At 38.1% G+C, this 24,206-nt stretch overlaps 1 long non-coding RNA gene across 5 annotated transcripts in view; it reads right to left on the bottom strand.

Moving 5' to 3' along the window:
* LOC137225756 (uncharacterized) overlaps window positions 1–24,206 on the bottom strand; it is a 123,256-nt gene that overhangs the window by 11,576 nt on the left and 87,474 nt on the right. For 2 of the 5 annotated variants that reach the window (XR_010944011.1, XR_010944012.1), the window contains exons 2-4: window positions 21,655–21,771; window positions 12,862–13,112; window positions 7,250–7,473 (exon numbers count right to left, since the gene is read on the bottom strand). This is a non-coding gene — a long non-coding RNA (uncharacterized lncRNA). The remainder of the gene's footprint in view (window positions 1–7,249; window positions 7,474–12,861; window positions 13,113–21,654; window positions 21,772–24,206) is intronic. The other 3 variants (XR_010944014.1, XR_010944013.1, XR_010944015.1) reach the window with 3 other exon arrangements.

Genomic DNA, 24,206 nt, shown 5'->3' on the forward strand with positions numbered 1-24,206 from the left:
AAGTTAGAAAACACCGAAAAAGACCGAGATTTTGCTTTCATTATAAATCACGCACTATCTCATCACCCAGAGAAAAACCATTGGCCAATGTCCTACCATCATTCTATCCATGCTGTCTACTTTAATTCCACATTGTGTAGCTTCTTTTTTACTAAACATTTTTTGTATCTTCAATACATTCTCATGGTGAGAAATATCCTTCTCAGCACTTTGTAAAATGTTTGAACAGTATTCCAATATACAGAGCGCTAAATGATCTCTCTAAACTTCATCTCTCCCTTGTGGTTGGTCATTTAGACTGTTCCTAATTTTCTGCCGTTAAAAAAAACAAAACAAACCAAAGCACTGCATCATTGTGCACTTGTCTAATCATTTCTTTAGCACTAACCCATAGAAGTGAACTTTCCAGATTAGAAGTATAAAGTATACACATGTTTAAGGCTTTTAGGGCCCAATGAGCTCCCATAAAAGTTGTGAGTATCCTCCATCAGTGTGTAAGAACTCCTAGACTCTCCCCATATGATGTTATTATTGCTTTCTCACTTCTGGCAAGCTAATATATGATTAACTTTTATAATGAATTATTGTCAAATATTTTGTCAATATTGACAAAATATTGTCAAATATTTTCATAGTTTTTAACTCACATACATCTATTTTTAGTGCATTTAAAATCTTTTCAAAGATTCGTTGACAATTTGTATGTTTATTTTTGTAAATTGTTCACGTTACTTGCCCATTTTTCTGTCTAGGACTTCGTCTTTTTCTGATTAACTTGTAATTTAACTTGTAAAAAAGTCTTTTCCATATATTAATGCAATTGAAAACAAAATAGATATCTAAATATGTTACCATATACAAACTCTAAATTTCCCTTACTTATTCATTAATGGGGTTTTTGATATTTAAATTTAACTTTTTATGTAGTGGAATTTATCTATGGTACTTAATCTACCTCGGGTACTTAAGACCTTGCCTCAGGATCAAGTTTACTTATGAAGATGCATGGTTATTTATGAAGATGAACACAGCTAGTAAGTGAGGGAACTGAGATTTGAACTTAGGTCTGTCTAATACCTAAGTGTGTTCTACTCTCCAAATCCCAACAAGTCTGTCTGAATTATATTTTTGGTTCCCTTGACCCAAGATTTATGATTGACTTTCAGTGAAACTTTATCATAATGAGATTATTGCATGTTTATTGATTATAAACTGCTCTATATATGGGCTAATATATGGATCACGCATGGGTCTATCCTCTTTATTCAACCTCCTACCCTAAGCTTTCATGGCATAAAATACAAAGTAAGAAGGAATAGAACTTAAAGCAAATACAAAAGGATCCATGTATTGACTTTATATATATATATATATATATGCTGAACTAAATATAATGTCCAGGTTGATTATATATATATTTTTAAAACACCTTTAATAGTGTAAATGGAAGGTCTGATAATAACAAGACAACAAGAGATGGGGAAAAATCACTTCATCCAGCTAAGGTGTTACTTTAGTAAATGGAGTATCTGGCTCTGAGATGAAATATTTTTATGAAGAAAAAAGTCTGGCCAACCCAGGATAAGAGTGAAGACAAATCAGAAAAATAGGGCATTAATACAAAGAATGGAGACATTATCAATTACAGGAATAAATATCGCAAGAAAAACATTCACCCTGCAGCTTCAGAGAGACATAAATTACAAATTCTTTTAAGGTACCCTCTCACCTGAATCACTCATTCTACAAACATTTACTGAGCCCAACTAAGTGCTGTGGCTGAGGTACTAAGGCTTAAAGCATCAGAGATAGTGTGGGCCTTTACCATAGCTGGTAAAATTACCACAATACAGAGCTGCATGAGCAGAACAATAGAGAAATACACAGCACAACGTGGCTATGCTATGAGGTGTGTGATTGGGAAGGTTTAGGTCAGTAGGTGGTATTGGACTTGAGCCTTGAGGAAACAAAGGATTTTGACAGGAAGAAAAATAATTCTGAACTGAAATAGCAGTTTGGAAGACGACAAAGGCATGTGAAAATGCGTGTATACTTTTTTAAGGGTACACTGAGTAGTTTAGAGTGAGTAGAACAGAAGGTGCAAGGAGGCGTACAGTGGGGAATGAACCCAAATAAAGTTTAGTTGTGAGTTTTTTGAGTGCATGTGCTAGAAATCCAAATTCAACCAGTCTAAGCGATAGGAAGTCAATGGAAGGAGTCAGCGTTACTTCATGGACTGCCCGAGTAACATAGTTCATGGGGACACGAGCCTCTGAAACAATGAGAAACAATTCCTTGGACATCAGAGCCACCCGACTCCCCTCTCTTTCCTCCCAGAATGGCGGCCTATATGTCTCCAGTCTGCATGAACACAGTGATCCATATAGCCACGGGTTTTTTGGGTTTTTTTTTTTTTTCGGTACGCGGGCCTCTCACTGTTGTGGCCTCTCCCGTTGCGGAGCGCAGGCTCCAGACGCGCAGGCTCAGCGGTCATGGCTCACGGGCCCAGCCGCTCCGCGGCATGTGGGATCTTCCGGAACCGGGGCACGAACCCGTGTCCCCTGCATCGGCAGGCGGACTCTCAACCACTGCGCCACCAGGGAAGCCCAAGCCACGGGTTTCATATGCTACAGCTTTGGGCTCATTGACCCAGCCTGGGTCAGGCACCCACCTCAAACCAATCAACTTGGTCAGGGGTTAGAGAAAGATATTTCCTGGAAGAAGAAAGGGGCAGCGGGTATATTGCTATAGAGATAATTCCACAGATTTCTACTGCAAATAGAAAATGACAACACTATAATTAGCAAGTTTCAGGAGTCTAATTTACCTTCCAATTATCCTCTTCCTTTTCTTGTTTTCCTCCCTGCCCCAGCTTGTGAATCTATCTGATATCCCTTTCCCTTGATCATCCTCTCTTTCTCTTAAAATCTTTCCTGTTTCTGTGGCTCCTTCTCTTGGGGGTGCCCTTTCCAAGTATTTTTCAAAGCACAAAGGCAGCAGCTGAAATGTCCAGATCAAAAACAGTCAGCCCTAAATTAGGATGCAACTATTTCTTTCATTCATGTTTTCATTCATCAGTTGCTCATTGAACATTTGTCATTTACCGTCGGGATAGAGAGGTTAAAAAGTAATAGAAATAATAATAGCTTGAATGTGTTGTGTGATCACCATGTGTTGTACCTATGTTATCTTATTGAATCACGCACACTCAGTTATTTTTAAGTAACCAAATGGTTGGGATACAAACCTAGGCTTTATGACTCCAAAATCCCTGTGTATAACCACTACACTGTCTGAAATGTGGGATACCGTCCCTGTCCCAAAGATGATCATTAACTAGTAGATAAATGCAGTATAAAATAATAATCATAATGACATTGGTTAGTATTGGTTTACTAATGAGAAGAATACTGGGCAGAGAGGGGCACTTGACCCCGTCTGGGAGGGAGGGAGTCTTCCCAGAAGACTCAGCTGGGAGTGAATCCTGGGGCTGAGCTATAGTTGACCAGGTGAGTAAGGGCTCTGAAGGCTTCTGGGTGAAAATGAACAGCAGTGTAAGTACGAGAGAGGAGATGGAGGTGGTGTGCACTCAGCTGAATGTCATGAGGTTTAGCAGAGATGGTACTTAGGTTGGGATGGAGAACAGAGGCAACAGATTTAGCTAGAAAACCAAACAGCAGTCACATGAAAACGGTGTTGTACATTATACTAGGGACTTTGGACTTTATCCAGAGGCAACGGCTAACCTCTAAAGGATTCTAAACATGATCAAAGTAATATTTTAGAGAGCTCACTCCTAGAGGGAGAATAGAGGCCAGGGGCTGGGAGATTAAGCAGCAGTTGTCTAAAACCTAGACTAAGTAATTTGGGGGTAGGCACAAAGCTTCCATTTCCATAACTCCAGAGCCTGACCAATTTTTTGTTGTACACATGGATGAATAAAGGGACTGCTGCAGTAACCTAGGCAAGACATAGGAAGGCTGGAATTCAGACAGGGATGGGAATTGTAGGAAGTATTCTCTAGAGAGTAGAGCTTTAGTGAACTGCATCTGCCTTTCAGTTCATTAGCTATTCTTTTCTCTTTTTCATTCTGAACTACACCAAACATTTAGCAGTATAGAAAATAATATAATGCTTACCACCTAATATTAATACATCTTAACCACCTGCCATACTTTTCATACCTTAAATATTTTTCATAATGTTGTTGAATTTATCATTATTCTTTGTAATCATTTTATTATATAAAAACTGGTCAAGGTGATGAATCATCATTTACTTAAGCATTTCTCTATCATTAGACATATAAGCTACTAGTCATTTTTGACATAGCTCTCTCTTAGAGAAGGACGCTGCGATAAACAGCTTCAGATATAGCTGTGTCCTTGAGAAAGATCACTCCCTTTCCTTTATTGTCCATTTTGCCTAGTTTTTGTAGGAATCAGTGTCTGGAGAAATACTGTTGAAGGTATAGTGGATGTAGACATATAGGTTATTCTTTGGTTGAAGGCTTTGAAAGAGATGGTTGTGTCTGAAGAGCTGGGGAGCCATCCTTGAAACAGTGACAAGTTTTTCAATAAAATTTTTTTTATTCTACTGATTTTAAAAACTGTTTTAAGTTGCATCCATATAGTCTACATCTAGAATAGTGTTTGGCACACAGAGACTATTCAACATGTATTTGTGGAGAGAAGGAATGAACAAATGAATGAAAGGGAACAAATGCATACAAATCAACTAAAAAACCCGAAGCCCATGCCATGGGCACTTATTTGTGTTCCGTTTCCTAGGACACAATTTCCTTAAAGAAATCATTATTTATGCCAGGATCAGAAACACGATGGGAAGGTGTAGAAAGAACTCAAATTATATTTAGAAGATAATGAGATACTCAGTTTAGAAAAGAGATGTTCTATTTCAAAGAGAAGAAAAGTCCACTAGAATCCTATTGTGTGTAATAGTAGGAATTAGGTTGAGAAACTGTTAAGAGAGACAGGACAGGGGTGGGGGCACGGAAAGAGAGAGAGAGAGAGTGGGAGAGAGAGAGAGAGAGAGCATGAGAGAGGCCATGTATATACTTTAGTCATTACGTGGAATACCATGGGAATGGGGTAGAGATCAGGGATGAAGAAACTGCAATTTAATATCTGCTCTGGCACTAACTGTGAAATCTCAGGTATGTCAATTTTTCAAAATCTATGTGATGACAGTAATTGCCAATATTCTAGTATTTTAGAGTTTAGGCTCTGGAGGAAAACAGATTGGGTTTCCAGCCTTGTCACTGAGAAATATTTACTTAACCTTTTCCAATATTTATTTCCTCAGGTAAACAATAGGGATGAAAAGAATATCTACTTCGTGAAGTTGTTTTAAAGATTAAATGAACAAGTGTAAAGTCCTGGTACAGAATAACCTCTCAATAAATTCTATTTACATTTATAATGACTATTATCTGATCTGAAATTCTATCATCTATAATTCTGTGGGATAGCTTAATCCATGGAGTAGTTGATCAAGGGACAGATACGTTCCTATGGGAGACACACTGTCTGTGTCCCTGCACCAGCCTCGCTGGTGCAAACACTGTCTCCTGACTCCCTGCTGCCGAAAGTGCAGTCCAGAGACTGCCATCAGAATCATGGGGGAGCTTTTAAGAGATGGGGAAGCTTCGTCTCCATCCCAAAACTAGTGAATCAGAGTCTGCATTTTAACGAATCCCCAGGAGATTTCTATGCACATTAACATTCAAGAAAGCTCTTCTACACAACAGCGATTCTCCTTCCCCCTTTGAACTACTGATTTTGCTATGAGTGCAGTGAGTTCAGTCCTGGGAGATGAATCATGATCATCCTAGGCCAACCATGACCCTCCTTTTCCCTGGGAAATGACATCGAAGCCTCAGAAGTGTACTTTCTCAGGTACACTCTGAAGCTGGGAGGGCATCCCTCTGACCATTGTTAGGAGGCTTCTGGCAGTACTTTTCCTCTTCCCCCACTCTCCCACACACCTTGTTTGTTCCCTTTGAGTGCTGTAAGAGGATGGGGGCTGCTGTTTAGCAGCTGGGTGACAAGAATGAGAAAAAAGCCAACACAATGAGGATGGTGGAGTAAACATTAGAGTCTGGGTCCTTGAGACTAGCACTGGCATGCTGAGCCAGCCCTGTTACCACTGACTTCAAGTTTTCTTATTACAAGAATGTTTAATGAAGAATAAACTTTGCCCAAGGAGAAGCCTGGCCTTTGCCCCTGACTACTGGGCAGTGATCTCTAGGTCCTTGGAACACCATATCTCCTAGAAGTGTCTTTCTTTATCAGGGGATTTTGGTCACTAGCAGTTTAACAATGTGATTTACAATGGGGGCTTTGGGTCAAGATAGTGATATCAGTTCCGCCTCTGGGTGGACTGGAGAGTAAATGTATCAGCCTGACCTGTGGAATGGTTGGGAAGTAAAGAGCAGACACACAGGCAGTATGTGATTGAGTCCTGATAAGAACTCTGGACGCTGTGGCTTGGGTAAGCTTCACCTAGTTGGCAATGGTATGTAGGTGTCTTCACTCATAGTGGCAGGAAGGAGTCAGTGCTGTCCTTGACTCCATGGGGAAAGGATGACGGGAAGCTCCACATCCTGGACTCCGCCTTGGCTGACTTTCATCCGTATGCTTTCCTCTGTAATAAACTGTGAGTATAAGAGTTTCAGTCTATGCTGTAAGTTCTTCTAGTGAATTATTGAAACTAAGGGTGGCTTTAGGAACCCTTCAAACTTGCACTCGATATCAGAAGTGAGAGGACAGGCTTGTGTGTAGGACTGTTCCGTCTCTCACAGTTGGCTAAAACTCTTCGAAGAGAATGATATATTCTACCCATCAAGCTGCTGTCAGTTGGACATTCAGTTGTCAGAAGCCAAATCCATCCTAATGGATACTCTGTTGGTTCTCAAACCTTTTGCCCTCTGGATCCCTTTACACTCTTAAAAAATATTGCAAATTTCAAGGAACTTTTACGTAGATTACCTCTATTGATATTTACTGTGCTCAAAATTAAAACAGAAAATTAAATATTTACCTAATTTATTTGAAAGTAACAATAATAAACCCATCACATGTTAACATAAACATTTACAACTATTAGATATAATATCTATAACTATAACTATATTTCCCCCCCAAACTGAAAAAATAACAGCATTGTTGTACATTCTTGAACAATTCTTAGATGTCTGACTCAATAGAAGATAGCTGGATTTCTTTACCTGCTTCCATAATGTGTTGCAGTATGTTGTTTTGATGGAATCACATGAAGAAAATTCAGCCTCATGCTGATATGTAGTGGGAAAAGGGAGAAGCATTTTAATAGGTTTTTCAGATATTTGTGAATTTCTTTTTTTGATCCATTAGTCAAACGCAACAGGTGATAGTTTCTTCAAGGTTAGTTGCAACGCAGAATCTGAAATCATATCCATGAGCTTTTCTTACTCTGTTAAACATCAAAATGTATTGGTCTATCAAACACTTCCAACGGATCTCTTACCCATGCATGATTCTTTAACGTCATACATCGTATGATTCTGTATGACTCATGCATATCTTGAATGGTTTTGTAACATCATTCATGTGACATCATACATTGATAACCCAGAAAAAAATGGCTCAGTGAGTTAAGCACATCTTCTACTTGTTAACGTGTTTCATTACAAAATATTAAAAAGTCACATTTGTTGACCCCACCACTGAGCTCCTCAGAAAAGTCTTCAAGTTTTAGGAAGCTGAGTAGCTCCCAAAGGCCAGTACAAATTTTCCCAGCAATCTAATTTTCTCTTAAAATCTCAAATGTTATCATCGGCATCAAATCTTGTCAGTTACTTTCCTTGGTGTGGTAGGTTCATTTTAAATAATGTTCCTTTTAAATAATAATGTAACCATATCCAAGTTGATCTGTTAGTCATTATTTCAAGTAAAAAAACAGTATTCTTTGGAAGATGTGGTTAGTTTAACTTGTAACTTACATAACCATATGAGTGTTTTTCCTTAAGGGAACTATTGTACTTTGGATACTCAGCAGAAATGCCTTATGCATATTCCCTATATTATTACAGAGACTATTTAAAAAGCACATGGACTTATGGTCAATAGTTTTTAAAACTAATAATTTTCACTGCTTTACCAAGGTCATCCTGAAGTGAAACTGGCACATTTTTACTGCAAGTGTATGTTGGAGAAGAATTCAATGTTTGGTTCCATTGCCTTCTTTTCTATTTTTACATCTTTATTGGAGTATAATTGCTTTACAATGGTGTGCTAGTTTCTGCTTTATAACAAAGTGAATCAGTTATACATATACATATGTTCCCATATCTCTTCCTTCTTGCGTCTCCCTCCCTCCCACCTTCCCTATCCCACCCCTCTAGGTGGTCACAAAGCACCGAGCTGATCTTCCTGTGCTATGCGGCTGCTTCCCACTAGCTATCTATTTTACGTTTGGTAGTGGATATATGTCCATGCCACTCTCTCACTTTGTCCATTGCCTTCTTTTATGCTGAGTTGCCAGCCACTTAACCCACCATTTGCTTTTGTATCATCATTACAAAAAATAATAATAAATAATATTATAAATATATTATAAATAATAAAAAATAATAATAACGTATTATTATAAAAGTAATTTTGTGCTTGATGCCTTTCCGTGACACACTAATGGCATAAATAACATGGTATTAGTTTTAAGGAGAATTTGGTGGCATCAGCAGGTGTGCAGGACAGACCACTCCCAGTCCTGGTCCCGGGCTGAGTTGTGAGTTCTGAAGGAAGGCTCCACACGGTGCAAATGTCGTCACACTCAACCTTCCCAGTTCTCCTTCTCTCTTCCCACTAATGGACTGATCAGCTTATCCACACAAGTAGACTGGTTCAGACCAAGAGCCCTGAAGTCAGACCACCTTGGATCTGCCTTATATTAACTACAACTTTGGGCAAATTCACTTCTCTGTTCTTGCTTCAGTTTTTTTGCATTTGTAAAATGATGATAATTAATAGGTTGTTTTGAGGACTAAAACAGTTAATAATATACAGTACTTAGAACTCTCCTGAACATTGTAAACTATCAGTAAGTGTTAGTTGTTTTTATTACTATTATTTAATAATTTACTGTTCCTAGTGAAATTTACATGTTAGCCAGGAGTATCTTGTGCAATAGGATTGAATAGCCAAGTGACAGAATTTCAGACACAGTCAGCAAGCAGGTTATTTTGTTTTAATTTTTAGGGTCTAGTTTGGGGGGAGGACAGAAATTTCAGCGCCCCTGAAACCATCCATGGTATCCTAGTTATTCCTATGAAATGACTAGTTAATAAGCTCATTCTTAATGTTCAACCAGTACTATACTCCCAGAGAATTCCATGAGGAGGTGGTTATGTCTTTGTTCAGTGTTTATGCTTTGCTAATGTACTTACGCAGCAATTTGCATATGGTCAAGGTCTGATAAATGCATGTAAACTATATATCCTGAAAAGAAAATATACCCGTTTGCAAGTGAACTGTTCCTTGGAAAAAACGATCTCTAAAAGCAGTATTTCCTGAGTTTCCCTGATTAAACCAAATAAAATTTTCTTAAAAAGAAAACTTGAAGTAACGTGTCTTCTGGCTATAGCTCCCAGAAGTACACAACGTGAGAATGCTATCACTCTCTAGCCCCTTCAGAGACTGAAAAAGCAGCTGTTTGTTGCATAAGAAAAATAAAGGCTTAAAAACGATTTCCTCACAAAAGGAAGTATAGGTTCTTGCATGTATTCATATCAGTCTCTGCTCCAGCAGAGAATGGCTTACATAATTGTATTTTGGGAACTCTCTTGTAGAGAGAGATTTACGGTTTTGGGCTTATAAAAAACCTATTTCTATTTTAAAATATAGACTCGCAGCAAGTGTCACCCTGAAGAACCGGGCCTACTAGACTATTTTGTTACATTTTAGGAGATAAAAAAGTACATGACAGTTACACTATTAAGCCACAGCAATGGAGCTGCCACTCTCAATCTCATTACTCAAGACTCTCTTTAGTTCAATTATACACCTCTACCGCTAAGGAAGATAGATGGAGGTCATTTGGGAGCTGTAAACCACAATGGCTTGAATGCAGAACTATGTTTTTAAACTGATTTACACCTTGTCCTCCAGTGTTCTACAGCAGCGGCTTGGATTGAAACGCAGGGGCCATGATTGAAAAGCCTTTTTCTTGGTTTTAGCATCACAGCCCACGCTGGCTGGCAATTATAACCTGCATTAAATGGCGAGGGACAATGAATGTCGCCTTCATTACTTCAGTGGTAGCAGCAAAACCAAACCAAACCAAAAGGGAAATAGAGGTTCTTGGTCAGAATACCCTTTGGGGAAGAAGGAATGACATTTATGTCTCCTGTAAGTTTCAACTTGATTGTGTGTTTTGGTCCAGAGAGAAAGATATTGGGTAATTGAAAGGAGCAATTTCCAGCATTGACAAAAATACTGTCATGCTGCTCTGATTAACTCACATACATCTCCCAGTGTGAAAGAGATAAAGTGTACTAAAGGAAGTTAATTAAACAAGGCAAATCTACGTGAAGCTCCTCCCAAAGAAATGAAAGATTTTATGAATTTAAGGTAAGTGTATTTTACTTTCCTATAGCAGTTACTCTCCTTTAATGTTCTGGGTTCAACTTCTGTAACTTCTCCCCTAGCTGTTTCTTTAGTATCACTTCAGAACATGGTCACCAAAGGAAATTAAAAAGCACATTAAATAAATAATTAACAACAGACAAAAAAATGTGTCTATGAGAAAGTGCTGCTTTTCTTTCCCTTCCACTGTCTAAAGTTGAATAGAAGGATGTGTCAAGAAATAGGATTTCCAGGGACTTCCCTGGCGGTCCAGTGGTTAGGAGTCGGCGCTTCCAAGGCAGAGGGCAAGGGTTTGATCCCTGGTTGGGGAACTAAGATCCCACATGCCATAAATAAATAAAAAAAGGAAATTGCCAATTGGATGAGCTTTAAAAAAATAAATAAATAAATAAATAAATAAATAGGGTTTCCACGGCCCCAAAGTTTATCCTAACAGGTCAGCAGGAACTAAACAATCTATAACCTTCAGTTATACGTGATTCCATTAGACATATATCTACAATGCCAAAGAGTTTCATAAAAGTTCACTCCTGAATTACAGGCTGTAAAGAATTTTATTCCCTCTGATATGTTTTTATTTGGAAAAAAAATAGATCTCTTCAAGAACCTACTTGAGGCCAGCACAGAATCAATTCTGTCTCCTCAGAAGAAAATAATAATTGAATTCAAGTCATATACTAGGTCTGCTGTCATATGGTTTCTCTATGTAAGTTCATCTTAAGTTAGATCTTTTTTTTTATGAGATGGTATTTAAGAAGTTCCTCAAACTCCTAACTGCCTTAAAAAACAGTGGACTTATGAGACATTTCATTAACATTTAAAGTTATCTCAGACATACTGCCGAGAAAGTATTTTTAAGGGCTAAACATTTTATGGCCACCTTAATGGTGCCTTATAAAAGAGCTGAAACATTCTAAGTTTCTGCTCAGGCTTTGGATTCAGTATATCATGTGGAATGTTATAAGTAGAGACTCAAATGGGAAATTTTTCCCCTTCTGAATATTTAGTAGGGTCTTACCTTTGAAATTATATGTATTGCTGTTAATTCAGAATCTATCAGTTACAATTTTGAACGCCTACTCTGTGTTCCACATTATCAGAGCCTTCTTCTTGACCTCATTCTGTATGATGCTTCTGCTTACAGACCACACTTTAGCTGGAGTGGCCTTTCTGTTCCTCAGACATGGCAAGCTTGCCCATAAGTGCCATCTGCTTGGAGCTCTCTTCCGAAGATATGTAGAGCTATAGCTCCCAGTCACTTTTGGACTGAGCTCAAAAGTCCCTCCAGAAGTCTGCTGTGACCGTCTTTGTCCCCAGTCACCCCCCATCACGTTACCATGTTTATTTTTATGTTCCTTGATGGTTTATCACCATCTGAAGTATTTTGGCTTGTTTGTGTTTATTATCTGTTTCTTACAACTTTAACTGTTTCTTTATACTTCTTGAGTGTAAGAACCTAGTCTTCTTGCTTACAGCCAAATGTCCAGACCGTGGCAGGGCAGGCATGCAACAAATATTAGTTGAAATGGATGAATAATAGGTTTCAGAAACCTTGGGAAACATAATTATTAAGAAGGTGAATATTGTTGAGTAGTTTAAAAGCGTGAGGAATCTTTAAACATTGTCTTTGGAACCATCCATGAGTAATTGTTATACGGGAAAACAGGTTTCAGAATAATTCATGTAGGAAAGCATATTCCATTTTAATTAAAAAAAAGAAAGCAGCATATGCGATGTAGTTACATGTGAATTAGTATATAAATGGAACACAATTTAGAAAAAACCTGTAAACTATAGTAGTTATTTCTGGGAGAAGGGATTACATGGGCCTTTACTTTCTAAATTAAACTTATCTACAATGCTTCACTTTTTACAATGAATATTCATGTATTCAACAAATAACTATTGATCATCCACTATGTCCCTGGGATTATTCTTGGTGTTAATTAGTACATTAATGAACAAATAAATGTCCCTGCCTTCACAGAGCTTTATTTTCCAATGAAGGAAAAGAAAGCCAAGTTGGCACACAGAGAGAAACAGAGAGAAGGCCGGTATTTTGAATAAAGGTGTTCAGAGAAGACCTCTTTGATGAGATGACATTTGAGCAAAGACTTATGTGGGATCTACCAGTGAGGAAAGTCTTGGTTATGCTGGAATAACCAACAACCACAAAACTTCAGTGGTTTAAAACAACAAAGGAGAATTTGTTTCTCACCTGCATTCATGTCCAACTTGGGTTGTTTAGGGCTCTGTAGCCATCATGCAGTCACCCTGGCTGACAGGAGCTCTGCCATCTTGTAGCAGTGCCACCCAGAACAGGTGGCTTTCCTGATCATGACAACAAGAGGGCAGAAGGCTGGAGAGTTAAATAGCACAACTAAATGCAACTAAAGCCGTAACTTAGAAGTAATGTGTCTCTTCTGTTCACATGTCATCGGTCTGTCATCAAAGTAATCCTTTGTGTACCTGGAAGTAAAAGAGAACCAGAGATTAGTGAATATCTATGATGTTTACTATAAAGAGTAAGCCATGTCAATATCTGGAGGAAGAGTCTCCAAGTAAAGAAGACCGAAATTGCAAAGGCCCTGAGGTATATATGTGTTTGCTGTGTTCCATGAAGGTAGGCAATATGGCTAGAGTACAGTAAGTTAAGAGGAGAAGGGAAGATGAGTTTAAAGAAGCAGTCAAAGGTCAGATCAGGTAGAGTCTTATAGCCCATCATTATTATCCTAAGTATGATGGAAAAACACTGGGAGAGATTTGAGCCTGGGCATGATGTTTTCCAATTAATTAATCGCACCTGTTGTCACAAAAAGACAGCAACATAGAGGTAACTATAACAAAAAAAAAAAAAAAAGAGAGAGACTATCAGACTTAATAGACATGGAAGGGGAAAGAAGAATCACTAATCAGTTGGATAAATAGATAGGGACCCAAATGGTCTAAAGTTGCAGGCAGTTCCAATGTTTTAATTGCACATGGATAAAACCCTCAGCAATTTTTTTTTAACACCAGCTGAAGCCCTAAAATGTCAAAAGGCACAAAAAGAATATGAACTCCTTTAATATGGGTAAACAAATTAATTAAGTATGCACAGATGGCTGCTGCACAGAGCAGGTGATAGGGCAGCTTTCAATTGAAGGTGCCCAGAAGCTGCTGTTACTACCACTTAGGGAAAGAAATCCCTGGGTCCTTTGAGAAGCTCTTTGTCATTTTAATAGGGGTTTTATAGTCTCTGGTCTGTTCTCAGTGTTTCTGGAGATTATGGATATATGTGTGCCTTGTTGCTAAACTCGAGTAACAGAAAACAGCCCTGGTATATTTGGTAAATTTCTGAGTGCTTATGGTGAATCAATACTCAGTTTCCCGGGTTCACATTGCTAAGCATCCTGTCTCATTAGTAGACCTTCAGTCTTGAGTCTATTCCTGCAACAATTAAGAGAAGTTGTAAAGGACAGATTGTGCTATAGGAATATAAATTACCACGAATGGAAGAAATCAGACATCCTCTGGGTCTTGAAGGAGATATGTGGTATATTTAAAAGAAAAGCAAGAAGTTCAGTGTTCCAAACAAAGGGCCCAGAGGCAAGAAAAAATTCAACCTGTTTGTGGAACATGGCACCTGGCTCTCTTCTTATGGGTACTTTTATCGATTCATTTCAGCAAACTGGACGCTTCCCACTCTCCTTCCTACCCCCACAGAAAGGCTTCTCTGAATCTTGTAAATATCTCCTAAATATCTCTCACATTAGTCTATTTATTTTTATTTCCACTCTCCCTCTTGCTCCCATCCTAGTCCAAAGCCCCATCATCTTTTGCCTGAGCTATAACCTTGCTGCCTAGCTGATCTCTAACCTCCACTCCTGTCTGATTCCGTCCAATCCCATGCAGCAGGTAGGTGCAAGTTTTCCTCATGCAAATCGAATCATGTCTGCCTCTTTTCTTAAATCTTTTAGTGCCTTTCTATTTTTTCAGATAAAAATAAAAATTTTGGTTCATAAAAAAAATGACTTACAAGCAGTTGTTTAGTCTACCTCCTAATGATCTTTTCAACCATATGATACTCTGCCTTTCCTCCTTCACTAGTGAAGTCCAGACGCACTGCTCTCCTTTCACTTGAAGGCGATCCACTAGAGCCCTTGTCTAGGCCTAGAATATTCTCCTTGCCCTCCAGCACGGCATTATCTCTTTGCTTTTTTATCTGGGTAAACTTCTATTCAAGGATTCCGTTTTTTCTCTCTCTCTCTCAGTTATTTATTTTTTACTTTGTTTTAGAGAGAATGGTGGTCTATAAGGTATCAATTCTTCAATAGTTCTGAGATTTCCTTGGTAGTATAATGTGTGTTCAATTTTTAGATATGTTCCAGTGTGCTTTAAAAAAATATGTATTCTCTAATTGTTAGGTGCAGTATTTATAACTATTTATTGACAGGCTTACAAATTATATTATTAAATAATACCAGTATTTAATTTAGCTTTACCTAGTACCAAAATGATTATGTTACAATCTCCCGTTGTTGATCTGTTAATTTCTTCTTGGGATTCTCTCAGTTGTTGCTTTACTTCTTCTAGGCTGTATTATTAGATGCGTACCAGTTGGGCATTTTCTTATAATATTTTTTAGCATGGTATATTGCTCTTCTGCATCTCTTATAATGCTTTTAAAACTGCAAATCCTTTTTTTTTTTAAAGCCATTTTTATTTTAAATTGTTCCTTTGAAGGTAATCTATCTTCTTTATGACTACGTCTAAGATTGACTTTACCTTTAGCATTTTGGAGTTTTACTATAAATCAAGGTATGGGTTACTATTCATTTGTCCTTTGAGGGAATTATTTTGTTTTCTTAATTTACAATTAATTTTTTTGTTTAATTTTAGAAATCTTTCATTCTTATCTTTGAAAATTACCTTTTAATTCTCTCTACTCTCTTTTTTCAGAAGCTCTGCTAATGGATCCTAGACTTTCTTATTCTGTCCTACATATACCTTAACTTCTTTCTTAGAATTTTTATTTCTTTATCTTTGTGAACTTCCTCTGTGTAATTATGTCTATTTTCCAGTTTATCAGTCTTTTCACTCTTTGTATCTAATATTAAGTTCCGCTTACTTACTGAATTTTTCATTCCAAAGACTTTGGATTTTGGTTCCTTTTCTACTGGTCTTTTATTTACAGTGCCTCGTCTATTTTTAGACTCCTGATTTTTTTTTCTGTCTTCAACCATTTTAAACATCTTTATTTGATGCTCCCTTTTGATTTTTGTTCTATTATTCAAAGTTCATGAGATTCTAGCCCTGCTATTTCTTGAGTAGGCTTTGTAATTACTTTTATCATAACATAGCCTTCCCCTGGGAATATCCTTTGTGATCTTTTTGGGGAGTTATCTCCTAAGAGGAGTTTTATATTACTTCTCCTAGGACCCACCTTGGCTATCACTGTCCAAGTATCAATTTTTATGTTAAATTCTTCATTTAAGGCTTATCAGAGCATGAGGGTGTATCATATCTAGGCAAACAAAGTTTCTGGTTGTCCACCTAAGCCAATGGATAACTTTTCTCTGGTGTATCCTTTCATAAAGGATACATTTCTTTGAGGATCTTGACCTTATTATGGGGTGGGGGATGTTAAGTTCCAACTCTCTGCTTCAAACAAACCCAAGAACTATAGCCATAAAAACCCATGCCTCTAGGCCACAAATCCTGTGTTTCCCACCAGTATGTGCATTCCCAGTGCAGCTACAGTGTAACTATACTTGCTAGCCATTCTGGTATTCAATTTTCTCTTTCTTTCTAGCTAGGACTTTAGTCAGATAAATGTGTGTGTATATACATATATATATTATATATGAATGTCTATTATCTACGGTGCAACCACATGGTGTTGCAAAAATAAAGAAAACCATTATGAACTGATATGCAATAATTTCCAGAATACACTGTTAAATGAAAGGGCAAGGTACAAAACAAAACACAAATTATGCTATGTTTAACATAAGAAAAAAGAGAAAATAAAAATGCATAAATAAATTCATATGTGTGCATGCAGGCTTTTATATTTTGCAAGAAGAAACATAAGACAGATAATTCAGATTCTAATTAAAAATGATTTTATCTATGGGGGTAAGCAGTCACATGGAGGAAGGGTTAGGGATTGTAGTGAGATACCTCCACCATATGGTTTTTTATGTAGTTTTGACCTTCAAAAATATGCAAATGTTTTACATGCTCAAAAATCACAGTAAATAAAAAAGGATAAAAGGGCCAACTCTAAAATTTAGTGTACACAGAAACAAAAGAAGCTGACTGTATGCCAGACTGATAATATAATCATACAGATAAAATAAGTAATTCAAATAATTTTTACACACAATAATCTAACCGTATACCCTTAATGGGTTATAGTCTAAGGTTAAAAGAAATTGCAAAGAAACCTTGAACTTTAGTTAGAAGGTTTGTTTTGATAATAGCATGGGTGTTGTAAATGTGAAACAATTTGGCATGTATTATAGAACAAACCAAGTAAATAAATATGTTGATGTTGTTAGAAATCAGCATTCTAACTGCAGGAGAAAGGGATATAAATGTGAATGAAGAAAGATAAGAAAGACTCCTGTAATGCTGCATCTGAATATATCGATATGAATTCATAACTTATAACTCTTAATTCTTAGCTCTGTCCACTGAAGGGGCCCAAGAAGTAGTGATATCCAGCAGTAATAAGCACGATAAGTGCCTACAACTTGCTTTCCCCAATATATCTTTCTCCCAATATGTTCTATGCTAGTGTGGATATAGAGAAAGATAGAAGAATATACACCAAAGAGTTTGCACTGACAATGGAGTAAGGAGGGTGGGCAGTGAGCAGATTGCAAAAAAGAAGAGAACATCTTTGCATAGATTGACTTGTTTGCCATGACCAAGAACTCCTTCTGCAATTTGCAAATTCTAATGAAGTGAATAAAAATAATACACACAAAATGAGAAGAGAACCATGTATGTGTTTTCTAAGCATGGAAGCAAAATAAATCTTGTTCTATTTTTCATTTTAAATTTTTACTAAGTGTACTTCAAACTAGAGTTTGAAATATACATATGTTAATGAGTTGTTTCATGCCATTCAAAGACATGCAAAGGCAATCTCCTCTACCCTGCCTCCTCTATGCCTGCCTGTTTGAAGTTACAAGTAACCATTATGGTGTGTATCTCTATACGTCTTTTTCTCAGCTGTACAAATATCTAGAATTTATTATTTTACAGTGTCTGATTGGGGTCCAATTTCATTTTCTTCTACACAGATAAACAGTTGCACTGGCACCATTTATTACAAAATTCTTTCTCTAAATACATTCTTTAATAAATAAATTCCTGAGGCTTTTTCCGTGATGGGAAAGATCAGCCCACAGGGGAGAAAGCCCTCAATAGCTCTCTCTGATATTCTGCTGGCTGCTTATTCAATGCGTGGTTATTGTTGATGCCAATACTCAGATTTTGGCTGGGGATAGCGTCGCTGAGTGAGCTGCATTCCAGTATGGCCTTTGCAGAGTCTGGTGCCAGGTTAAGCCTTTATCTTTTTAAGTAACTTGTTCTCTCTCCATAAAAAGTATAAGATTATCTCGTTATCCCTGAGATTCAGTAATTTTATAAGAATGTACCTATGAAAATATTTTATGAACATTGTTTGGCAAATCCTTTAAAACTACAGACTCAATTCTTTAGCTCAGAGAAATTTTAGGCTAGAAACATGAGCAGGTACTTTCTGTAATAGGTTTCTATTACTGGGTAACAAATTAGCACACACTTAAAGGCTTGAAACGACACACATTTATTACCTCCGTTTCTACGGTTCAGGAGTCTGGGTCCTCTGCAAGGGGGCAATTAAAGTGTCAGCTGGGGCTGTGGTCTCATTCAAGGCTTGACTGGGGAAGGATCCACTTCCTCACTCATGTGATTTTGTTATCAGCATTCAGCTCCTGGTGACTGCAGGAAATAGAGCTTCCTTTTTTACTGGCTTTTGGCTGGAGATCACTCTCAACTCCTAGAAGCTCCCCACCATGGTTCCCTGCCATGTGACCCTCTCCATAGGCAGTTCACAACATGGCAGTTTGCTTCTTCAGAGCCACCAGCGGAGAGAATGTGTTAGAGCAAACCTGTTAGCAAATGTAACCATGGGAGTGGCAACCCCTCACCTCTGGCCTATTCTATTCTTTAAAGTCAAGTCACTGGTCTCGTCCCCACTCAAGGAGAGACGATTATGCAGACCCGCAAACAGGAGGAATCAGGGATCATGGAGGGTGGGGGACGTCATCTTAGAGTCTGTCACACCTCCTATAGTACATGAATTGATTTATTTGTGTGTCTATTTTGTATTTTATAACTCATACTGCATAGTAGGTGGTTGGGAAGTTAACTGACACCTAAGTTCAGGTCTCGGCTCGAACATTTCAACTTTGTTTGATCTCAAGCAATTTTCACAACCTCTGTGTCTCAATTTCCTCATCAGTAAAATTAGGATGGTAAGAATGTCTACCTCACAGAACCCTCTAAGGATTACATAGTAGTAATAATTTTAAAGCACGTAGGATAGTGCCTGAAATATACTAAGTTCTCATAAATCTTAGTGAATATAAAACATAAATACATAACAGAAAATATTTAAAGATAATTTAAAAATAGCTGTAAATAAATAAAGTTCTAATAAGTTCTTCCCACACTCCAGGAGATGGTTTTATATGCCTCCTATTTCCACAGACGCCACTTTGAAGAGTACTATATAAGCTACCATGCAGGCTGTGGAATCCTAACAAAAATCCCATTTATGAAGTATAATAACCATTCATTGATATGAATTCACAGAATTCTAAAGTTGGAAGACAGCTTCTGGACCATTTTCCCCAACCTCTCTCATTTTACAGATAAGGAATCAGAAATCCAGAGAAGTTAAATGCTGTACTGGAGATTACATGGCTCCAGTGTATCAAAAGAAAGAGAAGAAGGAATCTCCCTTGGAGCTCAAAGAAAGGGACCATGAGACAAAAGACAGTCCTACAATTTCCAGCCTGCAGTAAAACAATCTATATCCAGTTCAACACCGTCAGTATGTACTCAGATGTTCCTAAAAATATCTTACCAATTTTGGGGATAGCCATTTTAGATATACTAATGTCCGACTTTCATACTAAAAAGAAAACACCCTTTCTAGAAACCCAGAAAAGAAGTTGTGTTGATAAGTATGAGACATATTTATTGGGGATAATCCCCATTAAAAAAGAATAATTAAATACTACTTAATCATAGTGGGATGATAGATAATGTACTAATATTATGCAAGTCCGATGGGCATTGTCAGATGATTAGAGTCCCCGTTTAGAGTCCTACATAATTATACTTCCTATCAAGGCAGAGGCGTTGGTGCCTTTTGTTAATCAGTATCACTCTAAACCACTGTGGGACATTCAGCCAATCAGACCGCTCAATTACTGCGGTTGAATGGTCCTGACCTCATGAATATGAATAGAGGATACACACAATAGACCAGTACTTTTAATGACAATGAAACTGCCATGAGGGATGAAAGAAAGTGTGGATTTAAAAAAATAATTAAAATTGCAATGAGAAAAATCATAATTAGCTGTGAGGATTACATATATTTGTTAAAATGTTTCTCACTTGCCTTTAGGACAAAGAACCAGAGTGAATCATTTTATACTTCATTTTCTCTAGATATGGATGTCCCAGTTGCTGAGAGCAGGACCTAGCTCACATTTAAATAATATAAAGATCTATGTAAATATTTAGAAAACAGAAGCAGAAGGATGAGAGTTCAGATACACTCTTAAACCAAGGATCATGAGGTTTAACTGGAGATATAAAACTTGAATGGTGCCTGGTTGATATGTCATGGTTCAAAGGCAGCACAATGTGAAAGGTGTCAGTGAAAACCCTCAGAGTGTGGCACTAAACAACAGTGTGAAGGAAGAGATTATATAAAATATGTAATATTCACTTACTTCGTCCTCTTATTCCACTTCTGCCCCTTCCAAAAAGTGCTATGCTTTCGCTTACAAAGATGCGAAAAGTAGAGCAAAATGACATAAATTAGAATCAACTGAGAAAGATAAAACAAAAGGAATACAAGAGTCGGGTCATAAATGAAGACACGGATGAAATCAATGTACAAACAGACATACAATAAAATTTTACATAGAGGGGGGTCTTATGATCTGGATTCATGAAGTCCCAGAAGCTATAAGGGTTGCATAAGGGAAGTAAAGTTATCCTAAAGATGTTCACTAATGAGTGCCCACTCTGAAAATGGTCTCCTTGCTTGCCCTGAGGATCTACCCTCACCAGTTGAGTCCTCATCTCTCACTCATTGCTGCAATTGTTCAATGCAAACAGAGCGCACTGTGTAGTGAACTTGCAAATCTTGAAAAAAGGTGCAGGGCTTCATGAGGTAGGTGAAAGTCAGAATAGATAACCGCTTGAATTATAAGCCGGTGGCAAATGAGAGTCTGGCAGAGTTATGTTAGTTAGCAACTAAATAAGGGAAAGTGGATGAGGAAGACTTCGCTGGTGTCTGCTTCAAAAGCAAAAGATTTGAATATCAAAGGATTAAGAAAGGCCCTTGGGAAAATCGATGAAGCTCTTGAATAGTTCTGCAGAAATGACCTTCTATATCTTACTATGAAAGTCAAATGTGAAAGATGTCTTACTAAGCTATCATATAATGTTACCAGAATAAAATGCCAAGTAGATAATCAACATGCCCTTTGGGTTTTGTTTGATAAATCAGTGCATAGTTTCTAAGTATGTTAAATTTAGAGAAAATAAACTTTTATAATTTTAATTTTGCTTTTGGAGATAAAATTTGTACAACCCTCTCTACCCCCACCACTCTCCCATCCCCCATTCCCTGCTCAGTCACCATGATCATCTACTAGAAAATTCTGGTCTCTGATTTAAAAGATCTTTTTTTTTTAGTATTAATTATTGTTAATAATAAGTGCCTTACATGCATATAAGAGTGGAACCCTATTTTCCAGCAGCAAAATTTGGAGCAAATCACAACTTCTCTCTGCTGAGCTTTCACAAAGGTGTGCTGGATTTCAGTGAGTCTGAGACTCTTCCCCTGAAAAGAAGAAACACAGCTATTTTGTCAATTAAATCCAGAGTCAATGGTTTTAGGAATTAGCTGAACTTGGATCAAAATTAACACTGTATCTACAAGGACCCGCATCTAAAACGAAGGCCACCTGGGGTGTTTTTGTACACTGTCAGCTTACTGGAACCGTGTATCCAAGAACCCCATTCCCAGTGTGTATCTGGGTTAGGACAGGCCACAAGAAATATGTGCATAAGGTCGGGAAGATGGATGTGAAACAGTAGCCATCACTCTCTGAGGTCAGTGTAAGGTGTCAGGTGCTGTTGAAGTCCTTGCATGTTGTGGCATGCTGTTGGTCTGCCTGTTGGCAGAGGCGAGCGCCAGTGCTCATAACTGCTCTGCCTCCCTGAATCTCCTCCTTCAACTTCTCAAGGCCTGTTCCAGATGTGTGTGCAGCTCCCCACTGAAGATCCTGTGCATCTTCTGTAGTCATCCTCATTATTAAGGTTAAGGATGTGGGTCCCAGTTTCTCCCCATGTTCCTCTGCTTCACACACATACTTATTGTCTGCCCTGCTGACCTGCTCTGACTTGAGGCCCCCATCCATAGGCAGCTGCCGTTCATACCCTCCTCGACCAGCCCCCTTGGTGGTTGTTGGTCAGTCTATTGTCTTTGATCCCTCCACCACCCTCCTTCCAAACTTGGACTTACCAAATGAAATCACTGAACTTTTACACAGAAGTGTGTGCCGTGTGTGTATTTTCTTGTACAGCAGGTCTAGACAACTTTAAGCAAAGAATTTTGTATCCTACCAAAAAGTTGCAATGAGATTAGCTATCTACAAACTTCCCCTCAATATAGAAAGTGTTCTAAGCTAAAGCCGGAAGAATAAACAGGTTTTAGCTTAGCCTTACTAGTGGAACTACTAATCATAACTGAGCTATGGTGGGTGTTTACTTTGTGCCAGGTCTTGTGATAAATGCTTTCCACAGATCGTCATTCAATCCTGACAAACCTATCACATTGGTACTCTCGTTTCCCCCATTTTACGTATGAGGAAACTGAGGCTCAGAAAGGTTCCAGAGCAGACCAGTCTCTGCATCTTATAGGGATGTTTTTGTTAGGCTTCCTCCCAACAAGATGACAAGAGAGCTCTGTCTCATGCAGTAAACCCCATCACTTCAACTCCATGTTCTTTATTAAATAAATGTATCATGATTTGCCCATTCTTTGACATTTTTCTTTTCTTATTGTGAAAGTAATATTTATTGGAGGAAAATTGGACAATTCACGTAAGTGTAAAGAAGTCAATAAAATCACCCAGAATCCCATCAGTTAGGTAATTTCTTTAAAAATGACTTTCTACTACTTCTACTTCCTATAAAAATAAAATCCATTTTTATAGGTTTTCCACTCCCACCACTTCTCATTTTAAATACATGTCTGATTCTATTAAACCTAAGATGATATCAATTTCAGTTTTATGTAAGAGGGGACTCTTTGGTGTGACTAGAATTGTCTAATATTTGAAATGCATTCATTTCATTAATGGTTAACATACCAAGAAAAGAGCTTAAGACAATAAAAAAGTGGTGGTGGTGAAAGTTGCCGTTAATGGTCTCTGGTCAGTTTTTACTTGCCTTCTGAAAACATCTTTTACGTTCTTTTATTGAAATGCCATGAAGTCACTGGGGCCGAGATTTACTGTTGTTAATATGCCCTTCAGTAATGCTAAATTCAAGTACGAAAGGCTATGAGGCTCCCTCTGACAAGAAACTCCCCTGGGCTCCTGGGCTCCCCATCATAAATGGCTCCTTTATAGGAGGAGCTAACCAGAGGGTCAGCGAACGGCAACAACGGACATGAAAAAAATTTTTTTTGCACTTCTTTGTCTTTTCGAATGATATAAAGATAGGTGGGTTCTAAGTGCATAGATCATCTGTCATTGAGAATTTCCACCCCTTACTCTATAATCTTGTGAATGATAAACTCAGCAGTGTCATGGTGGCACTGCGCAATTATCTAAGAGGAAAGTGAGAGTTGTCTTGCTGTGTGTGTAGCACTCACTGGCTCAGTTAGATGAGTGCAAATGCCTTCAAGCGAAAGATTCAGGTCTAAACCAGGCTGTCTCACGGTATCAGTCTGTAGGAAGGTAAAAAATGAAAGGAGAGCAGGAGAAGAAATAAAAGGGAGACAGTTTTAAAGAAAACACAAAGATGATTCAGCTTATATAAGGCATCTTAAAACTGTCAAACTCGGGCTTCCCTGGTGGCGCAGTGGTTGAGAGTCCGCCTGCCGATGCAGGGGACGCGAGTTCGTGACCCGGTCCGGAAAGATCCCACGTGCCACGGAGCGGCTGGGCCCGTGAGCCATGGCCGCTGAGCCTGTGCGTCGGAGCCTGTGCTCCGCAACTGGAGAGGCCGCAACAGTGAGAGGCCCGGGTACCGCAAAAAACAAAACAA

This window comes from Pseudorca crassidens, chromosome 6 (assembly GCF_039906515.1).
Source record: "Pseudorca crassidens isolate mPseCra1 chromosome 6, mPseCra1.hap1, whole genome shotgun sequence".
Classification (NCBI taxonomy): domain Eukaryota; kingdom Metazoa; phylum Chordata; class Mammalia; order Artiodactyla; family Delphinidae; genus Pseudorca; species Pseudorca crassidens.